The sequence below is a fragment of the Salmo salar genome, chromosome 06 (genome assembly GCF_965601325.2).
Source record: "Salmo salar chromosome 06, fSalSal1, whole genome shotgun sequence".
NCBI lineage: Eukaryota > Metazoa > Chordata > Actinopteri > Salmoniformes > Salmonidae > Salmo > Salmo salar.
In genome coordinates, this window is record NC_138296.1 from 83,946,677 (window position 1) to 83,970,702 (window position 24,026).

At 44.2% G+C, this 24,026-nt stretch overlaps 1 protein-coding gene and 1 long non-coding RNA gene across 6 annotated transcripts in view; one reads left to right on the forward strand and one right to left on the reverse strand.

The window, feature by feature from the left end:
- LOC106608195 (uncharacterized) lies at positions 1–21,009 on the reverse strand. 3 transcript variants are annotated; one of them, XR_014392740.1, is made up of 11 exons: positions 20,723–21,009; positions 19,300–19,371; positions 6,859–6,971; positions 6,518–6,639; positions 6,250–6,313; positions 5,847–5,932; positions 5,410–5,471; positions 5,013–5,258; positions 4,784–4,886; positions 4,413–4,599; positions 1–1,475 (listed from the first exon to the last, which is right to left on the reverse strand). It is a non-coding gene; the product is annotated as an uncharacterized LOC106608195 (long non-coding RNA). The 3 variants fall into 3 exon arrangements; XR_014392739.1 differs by lacking the exon at positions 20,723–21,009 and adding an exon at positions 19,584–19,847; XR_001329408.3 differs by lacking the exons at positions 19,300–19,371; positions 20,723–21,009 and adding an exon at positions 18,500–19,288.
- Positions 19,744–24,026, forward strand: part of LOC106608151 (4-galactosyl-N-acetylglucosaminide 3-alpha-L-fucosyltransferase 9) — an 18,720-nt gene continuing 14,437 nt past the window's right edge. The window contains exon 1 of one of the 3 annotated variants that reach the window (XM_014205912.3): positions 19,744–19,921. The gene's annotated coding sequence lies outside the window, so the exon portion shown is untranslated. Of the gene's footprint in view, positions 19,922–20,866; positions 21,123–23,543; positions 23,703–24,026 lie in introns of those variants that run through there. The other 2 variants (XM_045721057.1, XM_045721058.2) reach the window with 2 other exon arrangements.

The following is a 24,026-nucleotide window of genomic DNA, read 5'->3' on the forward strand; positions in this document are numbered from 1 at the left end:
TTATAGTATATAATACTTTTATTTTACTACAGTATTTATACAATAGTTAACTGTAAATACTACAGTTCACTACAATATACTACAGTAAATACTAGTTTTCACTGTAGTGTTTTTGCTGACTTTAGTGTTTTACAGACTTTTTGCACTTTAGTTACTCCAGTGAATACTACAGTAAAGTCAGCAAAAACATTACAGAGAATACTATAGTATTTTTTCATGTGGGAAGCCAGTAGTCATGGCTTAGTAAGGACAAGGTAGCATCTGTATTCATAGTGAGTGGAATGGAGGTGGATGCTTTTTGAAGAGAAGATTCTGCAGTAATGTTTAGGTTAGCGGAGAACATGAGTGGTTGATAACAGACTGGCAGGCTGCAAATCACCATTTCTTCACCCACATCTCTTCAACCTTACAAACAAACAGGGGAAAGCTCTTTAACGAGATACTGAGAGGACAATGCCCACACACACCCCTCAAAACCAGCCTACTCTCAGTGATGTATTGGTCTCAATAACATATTTTGCCAATAGCATTTTCATACACAAAACAAACATACGAAAAGACACCTACAGTAAAATGAACATCAGCTCCGTGGCAATGTAAGGTGATCTCACATGTATTGCTCATGAAAACAAACAACATTCATGACCCAATAAAAACAGCTCTAACCGGCTAGCCCAGTTGGTGGTTGGTACGTACTGACAGACAGAGGGAGGTCAGGGTCTCTGATTCTGCTCATACAACCTGGCTGGAGGTAACCTCCCTGCTAAACCAAGACAGTTGCTCTGAAGTCAGTGGCATATTCTTAATTTGGAGACGCCATCCGTCTTAGTAGGAACACACGCACTCGCACACACACAATATATACAGTATAATATACTGTGTATACTGTTAATATATACTTTTTGTATTTGTATTTATTAGGGATTCCTTTAGCTGCTGTCAAGGTAGTAAATCAAATAAATCAAATCAAATGTTATTTGTCACATGCTCCGAATATAACATGTGTAGATCTTACCGTGAAATGCTTATTTACAAGCCCTTAACCAACAATGCAGTTCAAGAAATATAGAAAATATTTACTAAATAACTAAAGTAAAAAATGTCATAAAAAGTAACAATAAAATTACATAACAATAACGAGGCTATATACAGGGGGTACGGTCAGATGCGGAGCAGTTGCCATGCCAGGCGGTGATGCAACCAGACAGAATGCTCTCGATGGTGCAGCTGAAGAACTTTTTGAGGAACTTGGAACCCATACCAAATCTTTTCAGTCTCCTGTGGGGGAAAAGGTGTTGCCGTGCCCTCTTCATGATTGTCTTGGTGTGTTTGGACCATGATAGTTTGTTGGTGATGTGGACACCAAGGAACTTGAAACTCTCGACCCGCTCCACTACAGCCCCGTCGATGTTAATGGAGGCCTGTTCGGCCCTCCTTTTCCTGTAGTCCACGATCATCTCCAGCAACTACTTTTCCTGGGGTCCAAACACAAAGGCACTTACATCACACATTAAACAAAAGATAAAACAGTACATCATATAACATTATTACATCACTACATATGAACAATATAAAATGTATAATACCACCATACAACAATATTACAATATACGTGCGTGTGCTAGCGCTTGTGTGCGTGTGTCTGTACCTTTGTGTGCGTCTCTTCACAGTCCATAAGGTGTATTTTTACCTGTTTTTTAACTTGTTATGGATAGGGGGCAGTATTTTCACGGCCGGATAAAAAAACGTACCCGATTTAATCTGATTATTACTCCTGCCCAGAAACTAGAATATGCATATAATTATTAGCTTTGGATAGAAAACACTCCAAAGTTTCTAAAACTGTTTGAATGGTGTCTGTGAGTATAACAGAACTCATTTGGCAGGCCAAAACCTGAGAAGATTCCAAACAGGAAGCACCCTCTCTGACTATTTCTTGGCCTTCTTGATCACCTCTATCCAAAACAGTGGATCTCTGCTGTAATGTGACATTTTCTAAGGCTCCCATAGGCTCTCAGAAGGCGCCAGATTGTTGAATGACTTTGCAGGCCATGGCTGAAAAAATGTAGCGCATTTGGATAGTGGTCGATCTGAGAACAATGAGACTGGCGCGCGCGTGCACGAGACGACTCCATGTTTTTATTTTCAGTCTTTGAACGAAAACAGGGTTTCCCCGGTCGGAATATTATCGCTTTTTTACGAGAAAAATCACATAAAAATTGATTTTAAACAGCGTTTGACATGCTTCGAAGTACGGTAATGGAATATTCTGAAATTTTTTGTCACGAAACGCGCCGGGCGCGTCACCCTTCTTTACCCTTCGGATAGTGTCTTGAACGCACAACAAAACGCCGCTATTTGGATATAACTATGGATTATTTGGAACCAAACCAACATTCGTTATTGAAGTAGAAGTCCTGGGAGTGCATTCTGACGAAGAACAGCAAAGGTAATCCAATATTTCTTATAGTAAATCTGAGTTTGGTGAGTACCAAACTTGGTGGGTGTCAAAATAGCTAGCCATGATGGCCGGGCTATCTACTCAGAATATTGCAAAATGTGCTTTCACCGAAAAGCTATTTTAAAAATCGGACACCGCGATTGCATAAAGGAGTTCTGTATCTATAATTCTTAAAATAATTGTTATGTTTTTTGTGAACGTTTATCGTGAGTCATTTAGTAAATTCACCGGAAGTGTTCGGTGGGAATGCTAGTTCTGAACGTCACATGCTAATGTAAAAAGCTGGTTTTTGATATAAATATGAACTTGATTGAACAAAACATGCATTGTATAACATAATGTCCTAGGAGTGTCATCTGATGAAGATCATCAAAGGTTAGTGCTGCATTTAGCTGTGGTTTTGTTTTTTGTGACATTATATGCTAGCTTGAAAAATGGGTGTCTGATTATTTCTGGCTGGGTACTCTGCTGACATAATCTAATGTTTTGCTTTCGCTGTAAAGCCTTTTTGAAATCGGACAGTGTGGTTAGATAAAGGAGAGTCTTGTCTTTAAAATGGTGTAAAATAGTCATATGTTTGAAAAATGGACGTTTTTGGATTTTTGAGGAATTTGTATTTCGCGCCACGCCTATCATTGGATATTGGAGCAGGTGTTCCGCTAGCGGAACATCTAGATGTATTAAGTTAATGTAGTACTGTGTGTATGTATGTATATATACTCTAATGCCAAGAGTGTGCAAAGCTGTCTTAAAGGCAAAGGGTGGCTACATTGAAGAATACACTTTTTTGGTTACTACATGATTCCATGTGTTATTTCATAGTTTTAATGTGTTCACTATTATTCTACAATGTGGAAAATAGTAAAAAATAAAGAAAAACTCTTGAATGAGTAGGTGTGTCCAAACTTTTGACTGGTACTGTATGTCCTCATTTACCATTAATCCCTGTCATTTCGTTACATACATTTCTGTTAATGCAAGGATTAATGAAGCCTACAGTCATTTACCATTCTCATTCTCGGAGTGGAAACGTTGTTTGCAGAGTTCACAACCTGCTACACCTGTGAGATGTTTTTTTTTTGGGGGGGGGGGGGGGGGGTTAATTTCATACACTACATGGCCAAAAGTATATGGACACCTGCTCGTCGAACATCTCATTCCAAAATCATTGGCATTAATATGGGAGTTGGTCGCCCTTTGCTACTATAACAGCCGCCACTCTTCTGGGAAGGCTTTCCACTAGATGTTGGAACATTGCTGCGGGGATTTGCTTCCATTCAGTCACAAGAGCATTAGTGAGGCTGAACACTGATGTTGGGCGATTAGGCTTGGCTCGCAGTCGGTGTTCCAATTCATCCCAAAGGTGTTAAATGGGGTTGAGGTCAGGGCTCTGTGCAGGCTAATCAAGTTTTTCCACACCGATCTCGACAAACCATTTCTGTATGGACCTCGCTTTGTGTATGGGGGAAATGTCATGCTGAAACAGGAAAGGGCTTTCTCTAAAATGTTGCAACAAAGTTGGAAGCACAGAATCGTCTAGAATGTTATTGTATGCTGTAGCATTAAGATTTCCCTTCACTGGATCTAAGGGGCCTAGCCCTAACCATGAAAAACATGGTTAGGGCTAGGCATTCTGGGTTCCTCTGTGACACAGTCAATAAAGCAAAGTGTCACCAGCAACAACTCAGAGGGCCTTACATATGGGGCAGGCATAGCTGATTAATGTTCTGCACATTTCAACAGCCATACACGACAAATTGAGCAAAGTGATATTAGAATTTGCCAAAAACTTCATATTTGCCCAACAGACCAGTATTCAAAGCATATGCTCTATTGCTTGAAACAAATGTATTAAACATGCTAATGTATTTGTAAAAGGTATATTTGATGTTAATTTGTCAGTTTAGAAGTGATATATGAGTAAGAGTTTAGATAATGTGACATAAATTACCTGGGTCATCCTTCAGGCCTTTGACCTTCATGTACACTTTGGTTAACTGCTCCTTGAGGATTTTCTTCTGCTGCAGCTCTGCCTTCTCTATGGCTGAGATCCATTGGCTCAACTCATTCAGCTTGCTCTCAGTCTCTTCCACAATGCACTCTGCAGCAACGGCGTTAACCTGTAGGGGGCTCAGCCTCTGCATGGAGCCACGTGAGACAGCCACACAGGACAACACAACCAGTTAGCTACAAGGTTGTACAGTACCATACAATATTACAGTAATCATAACGCTTTGATGCCTGGGGCACTCAACTGCTGTCTAGTTGTCTTGTTGGTCAGGGAATTAACAAAGCTAGACCTGTATTTACTGTTGGACTGACCTTTTGTGATGACAAGTGGAGGTATTGTGATGTTGGAGGGTACCCTGTCTGGCTCTTGGGGAGGCACTACCATGGCCAGGGCTTGGAATGGAAGTCATGGAGCCTATTTGGTTTAGGGAAGATATTACAAAAGTATATTTGGTATCAATTATACAAATTTCATGTCAATATATACATGTTTGTAGAAGTACAGTAGATGTTTGTCTGTTTGTAAACCAGTGTTCCCAACCTGAGAGGTGTCTTGGGAGGGGGGTGAGAGATGAGATAAGTCTGGCATGGGGCCCGAAACAATGTTGTTGGGGTAGTTGAGGAGCTAGGACACCACAATTGTGTGACCACCCTTAGCACCTCTTTCTCCTCTTCGCTCTCCTTTCCTTCCTTGTCCTCCTCGACGATTCTAAGATCTCGCTCAGGTCCATCTTCCAACTGTCAGGGACTACCTTGATTTTGAGGAAATGCACTGTCCCGTCCAACCCTGGGATTAGCCCGAGCAAGTCAAAAGTTACAGATCAATTGTATCTCAATTCAGTTGAATAAGACATGTGATTTCTCCTTAAGAATGCCCATTCAGTTCCTGAAATAAGTGGAATTGTGAGTGTAGAGCTCCCTAGGTGAGCCATCCTTACCGTCCTCCTATGAGAAATCAGGCTTAGAGATGCTGTCCATGTTCACTTCATGGATCTCCTTTCTGGCCAGTGTGAATGAAAAAACAACACACAAAAATATCTAAATGCATGAGCATTCAGCAAAAAAAAAATACAAACTGTGAGAAGACTGTATTAGTGTGCTTCTACACCTGCATTGCTTGCTGTTTGGGGTTTTAGGCTGGGTTTCTTATACAGCACTTTGTGACATCAGCTGATGTAAGATGGGCTTTATAAATAAATTTGATTGATAAAAAATGCATGCATTGCATTAGGCATGCAATGCATGCATTAGGCATGCATGTTATGCCCTTGGCCATTACATGCATGACAGAGCAAAAATCAAACTAGATATAATGTTTTAACTAAATAGAATTTCCTTAAAACTATGACAGAAAAGTAGGATAACCAATGCTTACAATCGTGAGTGCAAATGACCTCACTAAACATTGGTCGTGCTTGACTTTCATTCGAGGGGTTCTGGTCCCCTCTTCGATTCATGATTCTGCAAGACAGACAAAGACAGGAGTGAGTCAAATGGACACATGGAAACACATGAGCCTATTCAAGCAGTCATGCATCTAAACCACCCCCAAGCAGCACCCTAAATGGCACCCTATTCCCTATAATGTGCACTGTTTGACAAGAACCCTACGGGCCCTGATAAAAGTAGTGCACTATAAAAGGGAATATGGTGCTATTTGGGAAGCTCATCCACATTTATGCAAACGTGTGAACAACTCATGCAAAAAAGGCTATGTTCCTGACATGAACTGTTTCCCAGAGATCAGGCCAGGCCAGAGCATTAGGGAGAGGTCTCACCAGGTCAGCCCCCGTCTGCAGAATCACGTCAGCCACGTCTGTGTGGCAACATGGACATTGGTTTCTGAGGACAAGAACACAGGTGTAAATTACACCCCAAGGGTTGTGTGATCTGATTAACAAAAGGAAAAACTTGAGGTTTTTGGTGATAGCCCAATGAATTTCCAGAATGTATGAATTGAGGATGAGAATCTCAAATAGAGGTTGGTAGAGTTTGGTTTGAGAGAACCAAACAGAGAGGCTGTCCAGTTGGAGCGGTTCTGCTCACCTGCAGCCAGCAGATATTTGACCAGGTGCCGCTCTATGAGAAGTGTTGAGCTGACCAGTTTGATGTTGGCCCCGGCAGGGCCGTTTCCTGGGCCTCCTCTGTCTGAGCATTGTTGTTGGTACCTGCAGACAACAAAGACTACAGTCGTGGCCAAAAGTTTTGAGAATGACACAAATATTAATTTTCAAAGTCTGCTGCCTCAGTTTGTATGATGGCAATTTGCATATACTCCAGAATGTTATGAATGTTATCAGATGAATTGTAATTAATTGCAAAGTCCCTCTTTGCCATGCAAATGAACTGAATCCCCCAAAAACATTTCCACTGCATTTCAGCCCTACCACAAAAGGACCAGCTGCTCTGTCATGCTGATTGAGTTCGAACAACAGCCTGGAAGCTTCAAAAGGAGGGTGGTGCTTGCAATCATTGTTCTTCCCCTGTCAACCATGGTTACCTGCAAGGAAACATGCGCCATCATCATTGCTTTACACAAAAAGGGCTTCACAGGCAAGGATATTGCTGCCAGTAAGATTGCACCTAAATCAACCATTTATCAGATCATCAAGAACTTCAAGGAGAGTGGTTCAATTGTTGTGAAGAAGGCTTCAGGGCGCCCAAGAAAGTCCAGCAAGCGCCAGGAGCGTCTCCTAAAGTTGATTCAGCTGCGGGATCGGGGCACCACTACTACAGAGCTTGCTCAGGAATGGCAGCAGGCAGGTGTGAGTGCATCTGCACGCACAGTGAGGCGAATACTTTTGGAGGATGGCCTGGTGTCAAGAAGGGCAGCAAAGAAGCCACTTCTCTCCAGGAAAAACATCAGGGACAGACTGATATTCTGCAAAAGATACAGGGATTGGACTGCTGAGGACTGGGGTAAAGTCATTTTCTCTGATGAATCCCCTTTCTGATTGTTTGGGGAATCTGGAAAAAAAAGCTTGTCCGGAGAAGAAAAAGGAGAGCGCTACCATCAGTCGAGTGTCATGCCAACAGTAAAGCATCCTGAGACCATTCATGTGTGGGGTTGCTTCTCAGCCAAGGGAGTGGGCTCACTCACAATTTGATAACTAAGTGGCTCGGGGAACAAAACATTGATATTTTGGGTCCATGGCCAGGAAACTCCCCAGACCTTAATCCTATTGAGAACACGTGGTCAATCCTCGAGGCGGGTGGACAAACAAAAACCCACAAATTCTGACAAACCCCAAGCATTGATTATTCAAGAATGGGCTGCCATCAGGCAGGATGTGGCCCAGAAGTTAATTGACAGCATGCCAGGGTGGATTGCAGAGGTCTTGAAAAACAAAGGTCAACACTGCAACTATTGACTCTTTGCATTAACTTCATGTAATTGTCAATAAAAGCCTTTGATACTTGTGAAATGCTTGTAATTATACTTCAGTATTCCATAGTAACATCTGACAAAAATATCTAAAGACACTGAAGCAGCAGACTTTGTGGAAATTAATGTGTCATTCTCAAAACTTTTGGCCACGACTGTACACTCTTAGAAACCTAAAATGGTTCTCCGGTTGTCCACATAGGAGAACCCTTTGAAGAACCATTTTTGGTTCTAGGTAGATCCCTTTTGGGTTCCATGCAGATCCCTTTTCACAGAGCTCACGCCCCAACATGAGTGAGGCCGAGGAGATTCCCGTAGAGGAGTGACAGGCTGTGTGGTAGTGGAGAAGGGTCTGGGAGAGTACAGTCCCCAGAGAGCAACCTTCGGCCATGTGCGCGCACAGTCCATTTGTTAGAGACCGATTCAATATTTCCACCCCCCTTGTTTGCCTGCGAGTGATAGAAAGCAGTACGGATGTGGGTAACACCTTTGCCTGTTAGGTAAGAGGTGAAGTGGTTCGACAGGAACTGGGGTCCATTGTCCGTGGTAATGGCCTGAGGCAGGCCCCAGCGAGCAAAGAGCTGATCCAGAAAGTTGACTATGGTCTCCGCTGTGACTGTGTCCATTGGGGTGACTTTGGGCCATTTAGAGTGAAGGTCATACAGCACAATGAGCAACCTTTGATGGTGTGAGACGTCGTGTAGCTCCCCACAAACCTCGAGCTGTAGGTGCTCCAAATGCCCAGTCCAGGGGCTGTACAAGGGAAGGAGCAGGTGGGCCCGTCTTCCCACTGATGAGGCATGACGTGCAGGACCTGATGAGCTCTTCAAGGTCACAATCTAGGCCAGGCCACCACAACATGTCACGACACCGCTGTTTCAGTTTGACAATGCCGAGATGACCTTAGTTCGGCATCGCCATTACACGACCCGAGGGCCAAAGGGATCACTGCACAGTGGCCAGCGTGCGACGCAGACATCACCCCAGCATGACAGTTTGATTTTCACACTTGAGAATGACTCCAGTTCTGATGGGATGTGGGAAGGCCATCTGTTCCTGATGTACTCAATGAGTGTACCAAATGATGGTTCTGCAGTTGACGCGTCCTCGAGTTCTTGCAGGGACACAGCATTCTGTAGAGAGAAGACAAGATGCACCAACTCCTCTTCCCCATCTGTCACCATTTGAGTAGATGAGCTCTGCGAGGTGATGGGGAGGGACAGGAAGTCTGCTACATTGTCTTTTCCTGGAGTAAACTGTACTTGGAAATCATACTGTTGTAGGCAATCTGACCACCTTTGGAGATGGAGGGCCCTGTGTCCCCCGCCAGTGTTGGACATCAGGGCTGTCAGGTCTGTTCTGAGGGTGAAGGAGCGACCATAAAAAAAGGTAGAGATGCCATCTCTCACAAGCAAAAGCCTTGCGCTCCCCTACTGAGTGCTTTTGCTCTGTCGGAAAGAGCGCGAGAGACGAAAGCTATGGGCTTATCCACGTCATCATGCAGCTGAGACAGGACAGCCATCATAGCCACTGCTGAGGCGTTGCAGGTCACCAGCGTGGGGCAGTTCAAGTGGAAATGAGCCAAGGGGTTGGAGACGTGGTGAGAAGGCGTTTTAGCTCCTTGATCGACTCCTGACAGGCCGGAGTCCAATTCCAAGGAGTGTCCTGCTTAACCTCTTGGGGCTAGGTGGGACGCTAGCGTGCCACCCGTGGTGCACTCCATCAACAGCAGGTGCATTTCAAGAGCGGCAAATTTGAATCCAAATAAATGTCAAAATTCTAATTTTTCAAAAATACAACTATGTTACACCATTTGAAAGATAAACATCTCCTTAATCTAACCACGTTTTACGATTTCAAAAAGGTTTTACGGCGAAAGCATAAATTTAGAGTATGTTAGGACAGTACATTTACAAGAGTTGTGTGTAATGTTTTGTCAAGTCAAAGACAGGGTCACCAAAACCATAAAACCAGCTAAAATGATGCACTAACCTTTTACAATCTCCATCAGATGACACTCCTAGGACATTATGTTAGACAATGCATGCATTTTTAGTTCTATCAAGTTCATATTTATATCCAAAAACAGCGTTTTACTATGGCATTGATGTTGAGGAAATCGTTTCCCTCCAATAACCGGCAGTCAAGTCAGCGTCAGAAATTAAATAATAAAAATTAGAAAACATTGCTAAAATATTATATTGTCATTTAAAGAATTATAGATTTACATCTCTTGAACGTAATCAACTTGCCAGATTTAAAAATAACCTTACTGGGAAATCACACTTTGCAATAATCTGAGCACTGCGCCCAGAAAAATACGCGTTGCGATACAGACTAGACGTCATGTTGGGGAGATCTAAAATCGAAAATACTATGTAAATAATCCATTACCTTTGATTCTCTTCATCAGATGTCACTTCCAGGTATCACAGGTCCATAACGAATGTAGTTTTGTTCAAAAAAGCTCATCATTTATGTCCAAAAATCTCTGTCTCGTTAGCACATGATGTAAGCCAGCCGGACTTCTCGTCATGAACGAGGGGAAAAAATATATTTCCGTTCGTTCAAACATGTCAAACGTTGTATAGCATAAATCATTAGGGCCTTTTTTAACCAGAACATGAATAATATTCAAGGTGGACGAATGCATACTCTTTTATAACGTATTGGAACGAGGGTACCCAACATGAACTAGCGCGCCAGGTGTCTAATGGGACATCACCGTTCCATGGCTCTTGTTCGGTCAGATCTCCCTCCAGAAGACTCAAAACACTTTGTAAAGGCTGGTGACATCTAGTGGAAGCAATAGGAAGTGCCAAAATATTCCTAAACCCCTGTGTTTTTCAATGGGATAGGTTTAAAGTCAATACAACACATCAGGTATCCACTTCCTGTCAGAAAATGTCTCAGGGTTTTGCCTGCCAAATGAGTTCTGTTATACTCACAGACACCATTCAAACAGTTGGAAACTTTAGAGTGTTTTCTATCCATATATAATAAGTATATGCATATTCTAGTTACTGGGTAGGATTAGTAACCAGATTAAATCGGGTACATTTTTTTTATCCAGACGTGCAAATGCTGCCCCCTAGACCCAACAGGTTAAGAAGCTGTCGCAGGGGTGACGTGATGAAGGAATATTCTGGTAGAAACAGCATGTACTGTAGTAGGCGGTCATACCAAGGAATGATGCCAACTGTGAAGCTGTTGTGGGGGTGGCATCCACATTCGACTGCAGTGGAGAGATGCCCTTCGATGACACCTGGAACCCCACAAAATCTATGGCTGACACTGAAAAGTGTGACTTCTCAGTGTGAGGTGATAGCGGTTGAGGCTGGTGAACACGTGCTGTAGCCGCTCATCATGAGTGGCAAGTCTGACCCATGCACCACAATGTCATCTCGGTAGACCACAACACCAGGGCAGCCGGCGATGATGTTGGTCATGATCTTCTGAAAGCAACTTGGTGGTGAGCTCAGGCCAAAAACCATGTGCTTGTAGCGATACAGTCCAGTGTGAGTGGTGAAGGCCGGTAGTTCCTGCTCTCCGGATGAAGAGGAACCTGCATATAGTCCTGTCAACAGTGGATTTTGGAGAAGACATGGAAGTGTGTTGTGAGCTCCTGGATATTTGTCAGGCACAACTGCTTTGTTGGCTGCTTGTATGCCAATGCAGGTTCTGATGCCCCCTGATTTCTTCTGAAAAATCACCAGGTTCGACAGAGAGAGGCGTCGATGGGTTTGATTAGATGCTCTGCCACGAAGCGTTGGAGTTCCTCATCAACATGCGGAGGGCCAAGGAAATCCGACGCAGAGGTTGAATTCCAGGAGGAACCTTGGGGTCCAAGAGCGGTTTGTGTGTGAATGCAGTCGGGCATCCCAAACCACTGAACAACTCTGGATACTGTTGATGCCACAGAGAAGACACATGAAGTATCTTGGCTCCACTGTTGTCTTGTAGAGAGAATCCAAGACGGACAAAACTGTTCAGGCCCATGATGTTTGCGCCCTGGCATCTGACCTGAAACGGGAAGGAGTCTAAGGCCTTGGAACCATAACGTACTGTGAGGTGGAGGAGGCCGATGATGTCCATCTTACTCTAACCGTAGCCAAAGAGTGTGGTGGACGGAGGCTGCAGCGGTACGTGCTGGAATAACTGGTTGTATGTTGTTGCATTTAGCAAAGACACCTTGGCATCAGTGTCAAGGAGAGCGGGAACGTAGCTCTCTTCCAGGTAGAGAGGGCACATACTAAAGTTCACTGAGTGGGGCCCAACTGTATGGATCACTGCCTGTGTGTTGTGGTTGCCGTAGGCATGCGGTTGCGCTGATGCGATAGCAGGTGTGGAAAATGTATTTAACATTTTTGACATCTGCATGTCTGGCTCTTAGTCAAGCAATCTGGAGCCCTTGAAGCTTGACGGGTAGATCGACAATTTCCACAGCGCTTCTGCAGGCACCCTTGGTGAAGCTGTGCTAGCTGTATTGCGGCGGTTGAATGTTTCACACACACTTCATAGCTAGTGTGTAGCTGCTGCACTGACTGCACCGTAATAATAGCACTTGTTGTGGGGTAAGCTTGTGTTTCAACTATTTTAGCAGCACATTCAGTGGCGGATTTAATTTCCAGAGAAAGTGTGAGTGAATTAGCAAGGGTTAAATTAGCATCTTCAAGTAACAGTCTTTCTTGTACCCGGTGTACATGGTGAGTCAAAAGACCCACACAACAAACTCACAAGAGCTAACATGTAGTAACCAAAAAAAAGTGTTAAACAAATCGAAATATATTTTACATTTGAGATGATTCAAAGTAGCCACCCTTTGCCTTGATGACAGCTTTGCACACTCTTGGCATTCTCTCAACCAGCTTCACCTGGAATACTTTTCCAACAGTCTTGAAGATGTTCCCACATATGCTGAGCACTTGTTGGCTGCTTTTCCTTCACTCCGTGGTCCAACTTATCTCAAACCATCTCAATTGGGTTAAGGTCGGTGATTGTCGAGGCCAGGTCATCTGATGCAGCACCATCACTCTCCTCCATGGTCAAATGACCCTTACACAGCCTGGAGGTGTGTTGGGTCATTGTCCTGTTGAAAAACAAACCAGATGGGATGGCGTATCGCCGCAGAATGTTGTGGTAGCCTTGCTGGTTAAGTGTGCCTTGAATTCTAAATAAATCACAGACAATGTCACCAGCAAAGCAACCCCACACCATCACACCTCCTATTCCACGCTTCACTGTGGGAACCACACATGCAGAGATCATCCGTTCACCTACTCTGCGTCTCACAAAGACACAGCGGTTGGAACAAAAAAATCTCAAATTTGGACTCACCAGACCAAAAGGACAGATTTCCACCGGTCTAATGTCCATTGCTCGTGTTTCCTGACCAAGCAAGTCTCTTCTTATTATTGGTGTCCTTTAGTAGTGGTTTCTTTGCAGCAATTTGACCATGAAGGCACTCCGCACAGGTTGAGTAATAATAACAACGAAGTCACGCCGGTGACATGACAGAGTGGGAGGACGTGTCCCTGAGCATCATATAAAACCCTATGTCAGACCACGCATTGCCTCAAAGAATCTTCTCGCCAAAAGATTACGAGTGACAAGAAAGTACTGATGGTCTTCCAGGTATTCGTAGAACCATAGTTAGTCGTAACTTCCATTCTACTTCATACCTTTCAGACCATCAATACGGTTGAAAGTATGGATGATTCATACCAACAGAGTCGCAAGGAATATCACTATTAACCTCTGATCAATGCACCTGTGCCACTGGAGGTATGGCAGAGTCCATTGACCTTGCAAAATCTTGAGAACGTGCAGGTCGACGACCAGGTAGCAGCTGTACATATCTCATTCAGTGGTTCAACTCTCAGCGCAGCCCAGGATGTGGCGACACTTCTGGTTGAGTGACATATCACACCTTCTGGGACAGAGAGCCCTACACCCTTGTAGACCTGAGCAATGACATACACAACCCAGTGTGAAAACCTCTGCTTGGACAATGCAAGGCCTTTTGACTTCCCACCGAAGCACAGAAACAGTAGGTCTGACTTCCCGTAGTGCTCCGAGGCTTGCATATAGGGTTTGAGGGAACAGACTGGACACAGGAGATTTGCTCGCTCCTCCACATTCTGGAAAGGAGAGGGGCAGTAGGGGTGATAAAACCTTAGGCAAAAAGGCTGGATTGGGCCATTAGGTCACACCTAGGTTGTCTGCCTTCCATTGTAGGCAGACAGGACTCAGAGAGTGCGTGGAGCTCACTCACACGGTTCACTGATGAAATAGCTAAGAGGAAAGTCATTTTCAGAGATAAAATGGTTGTCCAGCTCCTTCGTATGCTCGAAGGGAGGTTTCGTTAAAGCCTCCAATACTAGTGGCAGATCCAAAGATGCCGCGTGGACAGGCCCTGGGGTGATGCAGCCGCCAGACACCTTTTAAGAATTGGCAGATTCGATTTTCTATCGATGCGTAAATGGTTAGCCAATATGGCTGAAGCATGCACCTTCAATATAGAGGCAGAGCAACCAGAGTCCAATCGTTTCTGAAGGAAGCTCAGTATAACAGGTACAGAGCAGGACACCGGTTCCTCCGCCCTGGTAGAGCACCATTCGGTAAACAGCTTCTAGCGACCAGCATACATCATCCTGGTCGATGGGGCTCTGCTATTCTGTAACGTCTCGATAAAAGCAGGATCACAGCTGATCAGTAGAGGGTCGGGCTCTTCAGAGGCCACACCCATAGCTGCAATTGGTCTTTGCTGGGATGCCATATCCTGCCATCCATCTGTGAGAGCAGGTTTTGTCTGAGGGAGCTGCCATGGTTCTCCCTCCAGAAGACTGAGCAGGGTTGGAAACCAGGGTCTCACTGGCCATCTGGGGTCAACAAGCAGCAGCCTATGCTGAGCTTGAGAGACCATGTGCAGCGTTGCTAAGATCAGGGGATCAGAGGGAAAGTAAACAGTAGGCCCTCTGGCCTTGTGTCGGCTAAGGCGTCCACGTCCAGGGGGCTCTTGGACTCTGCCAGAGAACCAGAGGGAGCAGTGGGATGTTTGGTCTGAGGCGAACAGGTCCACATGTGCCTTTCCAAACCGCTGCCATATAATCTTCACTAGTTGCGGGTGAAGTCTCCATTCCCACAGGGGGCGGTTTCTGTCGCGTCAAAAAGTCACCACCTCATTCACTTTGCCTGGGAGATGAATGGCTCATAGGGAGGCCAGATGTGGTAGGGCTCATGTCAGGAGTTGTTGAGCCACCTGTAGGGACTGTACAGACCTCGTTCCCCTTTGATGGTTGATGTGGAACACTCAATGTGTTGTCTGATCGTATCAGGACATGTTTGTGTTTGAGAACCATCAGAAAGTGATTCTGAATTTCTAGCACGTTGATGTGCTCTTTCCTCCAGCTCTGCCCGTGCTCCCCAGTTTGTTAGTGAAGCGTCAGTTGTGACACCAGTAGTCAGTTCGGTTCTCTTCCTCCATGGCAACAGAGTAGAGTAGCACGCTCTTGTCACCTGTATTCTGGTGTTTCTGTCCCGCTTGGGGTCCAAGCGGAGGTGGAAGTTTGTTGAACCACACTTATAGCGGCCTTAAAGACAGCATGCCTAACGGTGTCACCGCGGAGGCCGCCGTGAGCATGCCCATCAGTTGTTGGAACATTCGTACCTTCACCAGCGCGTTCAACTGGAATTGTTGCAGAAGAAGAATGCTGTCCACGTGCTGAGGTGTTATACATGCCCTCATAGTGTGGGAGTTCAGAGCCATGCCAATAAAGGTGACCTTTTGGTTGATGTGAAGTTGCTCTTTCGTTGTTCAGAGTAAGATTCAGTGCGGTGACGTGGTTCAGTGTCAGCGCTGTGCCCTCAGCCACACATTCGCGAGAGGAGTGCAGATGAGCCAGTCGTCGAGGTAAGGAAGGATCTTGAGTCCCTGAAGGTGGAGGGGGCTCAGGGCTGCGCTCATGCATTTTGTGAAGACATGAGGCGCCAGGGAGAGGCCGTAGGGTAATACCACGAACTGATATGCCTAGCCTTGGAAGGCGAATTGTAGAAAATGCCTGTGTTCTGGTAACACAGGAATGTGAATGTAAGCATCCTTTAAGTCCAGGGACGTGAACCATTCCCCTGCGGCTACGGTCTAGAGAACACTGACCGTCCGCAACATGTGAAAGGGGAGAACTTTCAGGAAGAATTGAACCATTTTAAATACAGACCTGGACGGAAGCCTCTGTCTTTCTTCGGGAACAGGTAAATAGGTTGAGTAAAAGCCATCTTGCTGTTCTGATGCTTTTACTTTTGTGATCGTGCCCTTCTCCAAGAGATGTAATCTCCTGGTTGAGGGTGCAAGCTTTAAGGTGGTCTGTAACTGAGTGACTGAGTGGAGAGAAGGTCATCATCACAGATATCAGAGTCCTCTGTTGCATCCTCCATGCTGGAGGGAGTGCTATAGAGGGAGTGCTATAGGGTCCCGACTCAGGGAGCTTGAAGGAACGCAAAGCGTTTTTAGCTGCTCTATCTCAGAGGATAAAGAATTGACCTTCTGAGTGAGGCGCTTATTTTTTGACATTTTCACAGGGGGGCCGCCATCGGTTTCATGGCCCTGGATGGGTCCTGGCTAGAGGTCGACCGATTATGATTTTTTTTCAACGCCGATACAGATACCGATTATTGGAGGGCCAAAAAAAGCCGCTACCGATTAACCGGCCGATTATTTTATTTATTTTTTGTAATAATGACAATTACAACAATACTGAATGAACACTTATTTTAACTTAATATAATACATCAATAAAATCAATCTAGCCTCAAATAAATAATGAAACATGTTCAATTTGATTTAAATAATGCAAAAACAAAATGTTGGAGAAGAAAGTAAAAGTGCAATATGTACCATGTAAAAAAGCTAACGTTTAAGTTCCTTGTCAGAACATGAGAAATATGAAAACTGGTGGTTCCTTTTAACATGAGTCTTCAATATTCCCAGGTAAGATGTTTTAGGTTGTAGTTATTATAGGAATTATAGGACTATTTCTCTCTATACAATTTGTATTTCATATACCTTTGACTATTGGATGTTCATATAGGCACTTTAGTATTGCCAGTGTAACTGTATAGCTTCCGTCCCTCTCCTCGCTCCTACCTGGGCTCGAACCAGGAACACATCGACAACAGCCACCCTCGAAGCAGGGTGGCTGTTACCCATGTAGAGGAAGGGAAAAAACTACTCCAAGTCTCAGAGCGAGTGACGTTTGAAACCCTATTAGCGCGCACCTGGCTAACTAGCTAGCCATTTCACATGGGTTACACCAGCCTCATCTTGGGAGTTGACAGGCTTGAACTCAAACAGCGCAATGCATTGCGAAGGGCTGCTGGCAAAACGCACGAAAGTGCTATTTTCAATGAATGCTTACGAGCCTGCTGCTGCCTACCACCGCTCAGTCAGACTGCTCTATCAAATCATAGACTTAATTGTAACATAATAACACACAGAAACACGAGCCTTAGGTCATTAATATGGTCGAATCCGGAAACTATCATCTCGAAAACAAAACGTTATTCCTGTTACATTGCACAACCTTCAGTGTTATGTCATAATTACGTAAAATTCTGACAAATTACCCAAAGTATTGCATATACCCTGACTGCGTGCAATGAATGCAAAATGACACAATTTCACCTGGTTAATATTGCCTGCTAACCTGGATTTCATTTAGCTAAATATGCAGGTTTAAAAATATATACTTCTGTGTATTGATTTTAAGAAAGGCATTGATGTTTATGGTTAGGTACAGTCGTGCAACGATTGTGCTTTTTTCGCAAATGCGCTTTTGTTAAATCATCCCCGTTTGGCGAAGTCTGCTGTCTTTGTTAGAAAGAAATAGTCTTCACAGTTCGCAACAAGCCAGGCGGCCCAAACTGCTCCATATACCGACTCTGTTTGCAAGAGAAGTGACACATTTTCCCTAGTTAAAAGAAATTCATGTTAGCAGGCAATATTAACTAAATATGCAGGTTTAAAAATATATACACTTGTGTATTGATTGAAAGGCATTGATGTTTATGGTTGGAGCAACGTGTACCTAAGCGATTATATGCAACGCAGGACAGGCTAGATAAACTAGTAATATCATTAACCATGTGTAGTTAACTAGTGATTATGATTGATTGATAGTTTTTTATAAGATAGGTTTAATGCTAGCTAGCAACTTACCTTGGCTTCTTACTGCATTCGCGTAACCTCGTGGAGTGCAATGTAAAGCAGGTGGTTAGAGCGTTGGACTAGTTAATCGTAAGGTTGCAAGATTGAATCCCTGAGCTGACAAGGTAAAAATCTGTCTTTCTGCCCCTGAACAAGGCAGTTAACCCACCGTTCCTAGGCCGTAATTGAAAATAAGAATGTGTTCTTAACAGACTCGCCTAGTTAAATAAAGGTCTAAAAAAAAATGTAATAAAAAAAATGTACAAATTTGGCCATGTCGGCGTCCAAAAATACAGATTTACGATTGTTATGAAAACTTGAAATCGGCCCTAATTAACCGGCCATTCCGATTAATCGGTCGACCTCAAGTCCTGGCTAACAACGCTTGTAAATGATCTGTGAAAACCAGGCCCTCAACTCTGGCTAGCCGTGCTTCCCTCACCTTCACAAACAGGATGGCACAGTTAATGCAGGGGTCAGAAAAGGCCTCACACGCAGGTGGCCAACACCTCGGCAGGCGTAGCACAGGTCATGACCATCTTCTACTTGTAGTTCAGCTCCACAAGAGGCGCAGCCATGCATGCCCAGCATCATGGTGATGCAGTGTTTTCTCAGCTCAGAAGGTTTAGAAAAAAATGATAAAATATAAATATTTCTTATGCAACATACTTATTAATCAAATTAACTAACATAATAGTTACAGGAGACTGTATTACAACAGTTACCACAATACACAGTAAAGGTATTGAGCTACAATAATCTGGCGGGAGTTGTACAGCACCCGCAAAATAATTTTGGGTGAGCCTAGCTACGACCACAGGGCTGGAGCAGGAAACATATCATGTTGAAACGTAGGCTTATATATGCGAAACACGCACAAATGGCAGATGTTTGGTAAGCCAAGATGACAACACACAGTGGCAGCTAGGTTGAGTTGGTAAACTAGCTAGCTAGCTTTTAGCGTGCTAGTAATACCAGGGGAGAGGGATGCCTAGGGGAGGTGTAACAGATGCTGATCATACTCTCCTTGTGTTGTGTTTCGTCCAAATAAATCACCCCAGCCAGTGGTCCCAGCTGAACATTATTTATTATCTGCTGTTGTTAAATAGGAAATAGCACGTTAGTTGTGCAGGGCTTGATGATGTTGATGGCTGTCGATGGTAAAATCCCTTGCATCACATTTTCATACTGGGACTAAACAAAATACAAAAATACAATACAAAATATAACACGTGTAAATACCTGTTGTTAAATAGGAAACAGCACGTTAGTTGTGCAGGGCTTGATGATGTTGATGGCTGTCGATGGTAAAATCTGTAGCATGAAAACAACAGTTAGCAGTGGGCTTACGTGACCAGCATGCTAGCTAACACACTTATATACAGCAATCATATACCAAAGCACATCCGAGAGAACCCCTCAATCCCTAACAGGTACCATATACCCACACATGTATAACCCAGCAAAGTACAGCAAACGTGTACACATTCAAAAATATAAAACAGTATTCACAGAACGTGACCTACCCCTTGCATCACATTTTCATACTGGGGAGACCTGACGTTCGCGATCTCCCCCATCTGCAAGCGGGGCCAATCACAACACGCCTCATTGTCATCGGAATTGAACCAACCAATAAGAATGCTTGAACATTAAATACACCTTTCTTTAGAGGCAAGTGGAAACATAACCAACCCTGTTACAGAGGCAATCCGAATCTCACGCTGTATAGCTGGCTAAACTAACATCCTTCCTAGACGCGGTTATCTAGGGAAGTGACCCTTTGGAGTTTTAAATAATCGAAGGACGACTAGTGCCCGGTGGCCTCGATAACGAACACAACAGTGTAGGATATCTTGACAAGGTAGGCACCGGAGTACAGTGGCCAACACACACACTAGCTGGGGGGCTAAGTCAGCACAAGACAAGGAAGCCCGATGTCCTCCAATAAAGGGGATAGGTAGGGGAGAGCTGTCACTTTGGCCGGCCCGCTCATTTGGCAGAATTAGGCGGCAAATTGACGCGGGTGGCATTTTCTGAGCCAAACTCACACCAACAACACATAAAACATAATTATGCTAAAAAAACAATGACAATTTCTCTCAACCAGTGCCTTATGGGCTTTTTATGTGAGTGCTGATGCCACCCTGTGATAAACAGTTCCCACTTTGTCAAAGGGAGGGACCAAAATATGTTGCTTGTCCGTTCCAGAGACTCATAGCTGGGGCGCTCCACCAAAGTTCGGTCAAAAACAATTATCAAAAATATATCATGTAGCAGATATAGGATATGGTAGAAAGAGTATGTGGCCTTTTCTGTAGCCTACAGGCTGGAGATAAAATGTATGACAATGTAATGAGACGGACACCTTTTACATCATGCCGGTTTCTCCGATCAAATAGCCTAACTTAAATTACGGTCAATTATATAAAACATGCGCTGTCATGTTAAGAAACAACATATCCTAAAAACAGGACATGGGAAGATGCCATCCGAAATGGGAGCAGCGGAGCAGTCAACGTGCATGATACTACTAAAATAACTTTGCGAGAAGAAATAATGGACAATGCGTGTCTGGTGTACGGTTTTATATGAACCACGCACACTTCCTCCCACGCTGTCTATTGTTATTATGACCCGATATAATCAATACTTTCAACCTTACCGACGTCTGAAATGTATGAAGTAGAACTTCTTGCATCACCACTTTCCAAAGAAACCCGATGGAGGATGTTTTTCTTTACCGTTTATTGGCGTGGCTTAGAAGGAAGTAACGCGATCTGGCTTCCCCCTCCCCACTGAGGCAAACCTCTATTTCGCCTTGACAATAATGCTATATTTTCCAGCTGTAAGGGTGTCCAGGACTTTTTTTTATTCCTTCTCACACCCAATGTATTTGGAGGATCTTGTGAAACAGCTTCTCGCGGTTTCCTATAGCTTTATTGAACTGATGAGTAGTCCTACCAAAGAAACATCTCACAGCTACATAGTTGTCATCGGGCATGTGTATGAATGACTTGACCAGAAGCTCTGAATACGGCGTGACAAGAACAACCTGTTGACCGGTGAGGCGTTATCGTTTCGTTTTACAGGCTTTCACTTATTGGTGCCTTGTTGAGTTCCGTTTTATATGTCTGAGGCCGTGTCCGAAATGTCTTGTCTACTACTTACTCAAACTACGTCACCTACTGTGCTGTGGCCAGTTTCCCGATAGCGATATAATTTAGGTTTACGAGTGTTTTAACGACGCAGGTTTCCTACAGCAGCCGAAGATGTAGGCCTAACATGCGTTTCTCAAAACCCCACGTAGAAAGAACGGTCGCTAGGTGCGTGGTTGGAGCATGTGTCAATAGTGATAAGATCGCAAGAAGAGCACTTGTATCCGCTTTCTCAATTTAAATATTTCCTTAACTATATAATTCGTTCACAATACTGACAACTAATCAGCTGCTATAGATTAATAGGCCACCTACGGCTGCAAATAGAGGGGCTTTTCCGTTTGCCCAATGAAAATGCACTAATACACATCCGGAAATATATTGAGACAAATTAGTCGCCTACAAGTAACAAAATAGAACTCAATTGATTGAACACGCAATATATTTCAATATGATTGAAATAGGCCTATAGTCTCGTATTTTTATTGTAGTCATCTCGGTTTTCATTTTAAGCATATTTGTATGCGTCGCTTGTTTGTATCAATTGCAAAGACATTTGATACTTTTTGCCGTCAACTTTTGTTCCTAAATTATCCGCGGTCACAGAGAAGACGGATAAACCATGTGATTATATGTTTAGCGGAGATCTGTGAATAAAGTGACACGGGAGGGTAAAAAAAGCATTAACTATACATTTAGCTGTTCCACTAGTGGTCTGGGACAGCCCTAGATTACGAATGTTTAAGTGCAACGTTAAAAACGATGGTTTTGGAAAATAGCTCGGAGATGTAATGATCCTCATACGAAGGTTCTAACGATGAATTTAGCCCAAAAATGTTTTTGTGAAATCGGTCCCCCAAGCCTATTAGTCATACTTTAGGCTACTATTTAGAACGTTACCTACTTTTTAGTAAACTGATCTCGTATGCTGCGTTTAGACAGGCAGCCTTAATTGTGAAAATAATTAGGCTAGAGGCAAAGATCAGAATTGTGCTTCCTGTGTAAAGTCTGCCTATGCAACAGATCACACTAGGTTTTCCAAGCGGAGTTTTAGTCCGCTAGATTTATCCATACTGCGAATGCGCAATTACGTTGATATCCGCCTTTCTATATTTTAAGTGATAATGCCCGAGAAGCCGCTGTTGAGGCTATGTTGGGCCGGTGTTGTGCCAACCCCCCCCCCCCCCTCGCGTCAATGCACACACACTCAATTCTTCATTGCTGCGACTTGCTTGCTAGTTGAGATTTCTGCTCTTCACTCCGTTGTCAGTTTAGCCTACATTTCACAGATTTTAGTAGCAGAAAGCATCCCCAGCCAAAGCCAGGGATGCGTTGGAGCCATTATTCTCAGATTGGCTTCCTGTCAAGGTCAGGATTTGTTTACAAGAGCAGAAAATCATTGTCTGGTGGAACCGCCCTCACATTTTCATGCTTGACCGAAAGCCCTATATTCCAGGACCGACTGCTGCCTTCCATAAACAATCAACAGCCGTCACCATCTGCAGCTAACTCCTGTTTGGTTTGCATCGTTAGCGACACCTGAAAACAGGTGACATGCTAGAGGGCTACCTCGTTATCTCCCTTACTCCCCTGTACTAACATGCTAGAGACAGTATGTGTCCTAGCCGTTGGAGAGACTCCCTCAAACAGGTGACACACAGAGTAGGGGTTGGAAGAGCCTCCCCCCCAAGGGCTACGGTACTATTTATCCCGAAGTTATGGATCTGACTTTGCCGTCTTCCCTTACCTCCCCTGTCTTAACCTATCCGAGGTAGTCACTCTCAGCCGGACCAGGGTTTCGTTCGACCTGAAGGCACCTTTTGCTCCAGTTTGTTGTTATGTTAGGGCCACCTGCAAGTAGGTGACACAATGTATGGTTTGGGGTCGCCCGTATTCGACTTCACATTATTTTGGGAAGCATAGACCCCCAATGTCCTGGGCTAAGGACTCCTTAAGAGTCATAGTTACTCCTGCCGTTTACCCGCGCTTCATTGAATTTCTTCACTTTGACATTTAGAGCACTGGGCAGAAATCACATTGCGTCAACACCCACCTTGGGCCTTCGATGCTTTGTTTTAATTAAACAGTAAGATTCCCCTGGTCCGCAACAGTTCTAAGTCAGCTGCTATGTGTCGCGCGAACGGGCCGGCGTGTGCCGTAGCTGGGGAGATCCACGAGAAGGGGCAGGGCGCGTGTCCAGAGTCGCCGCCAACCGCCGGACCCCACCGGTCCGCCGACAGACACCCTGACAAACCTCCACACAAAGCCCCTTGCGAGACCACGAGATTGTCCGCACAACGAACTTCCAATGGTGGCGAAGGAGTGACTCTCTCGGGCGAACCCATTCCAGGGCGCCCTGCCCTTCACAAAGAAAATAGAACTCTCCCCGGGGCTCCCGCCAGCTTCTCCGGGATCGGTTGTGTTTCTGCACTGGACACCTCACGGCACCCGTCTCCGCCAGTCCGTGGACATTCTGAAAGTAGTGAGGTCAGTAGGTCACATGACCAAGGAGCTATTGAAATTAGAAAGTTGGAAAAATTCATGTAAAACCATGTGAGATGAAAATGGACAAACTAAATGGTGTGCAATGCGAGTGTACATTCTGAACCTTGTTTGAGGTCAGTAGGTCACATGACCAAGGAGCTATTGAAATTCGAATGTAAAAAAAAAAAGTTTGTACTTTGGTTACGCTCCCTAATTCAACTAGGAATACCAAATGCTGCTCACTTCTCCACATGTTTATTATCTTTGGAAAGTGAATTCATGTCCAAGTTGTGAAAATAAGTCCTGTGCAATTTTCCCAAAATCATG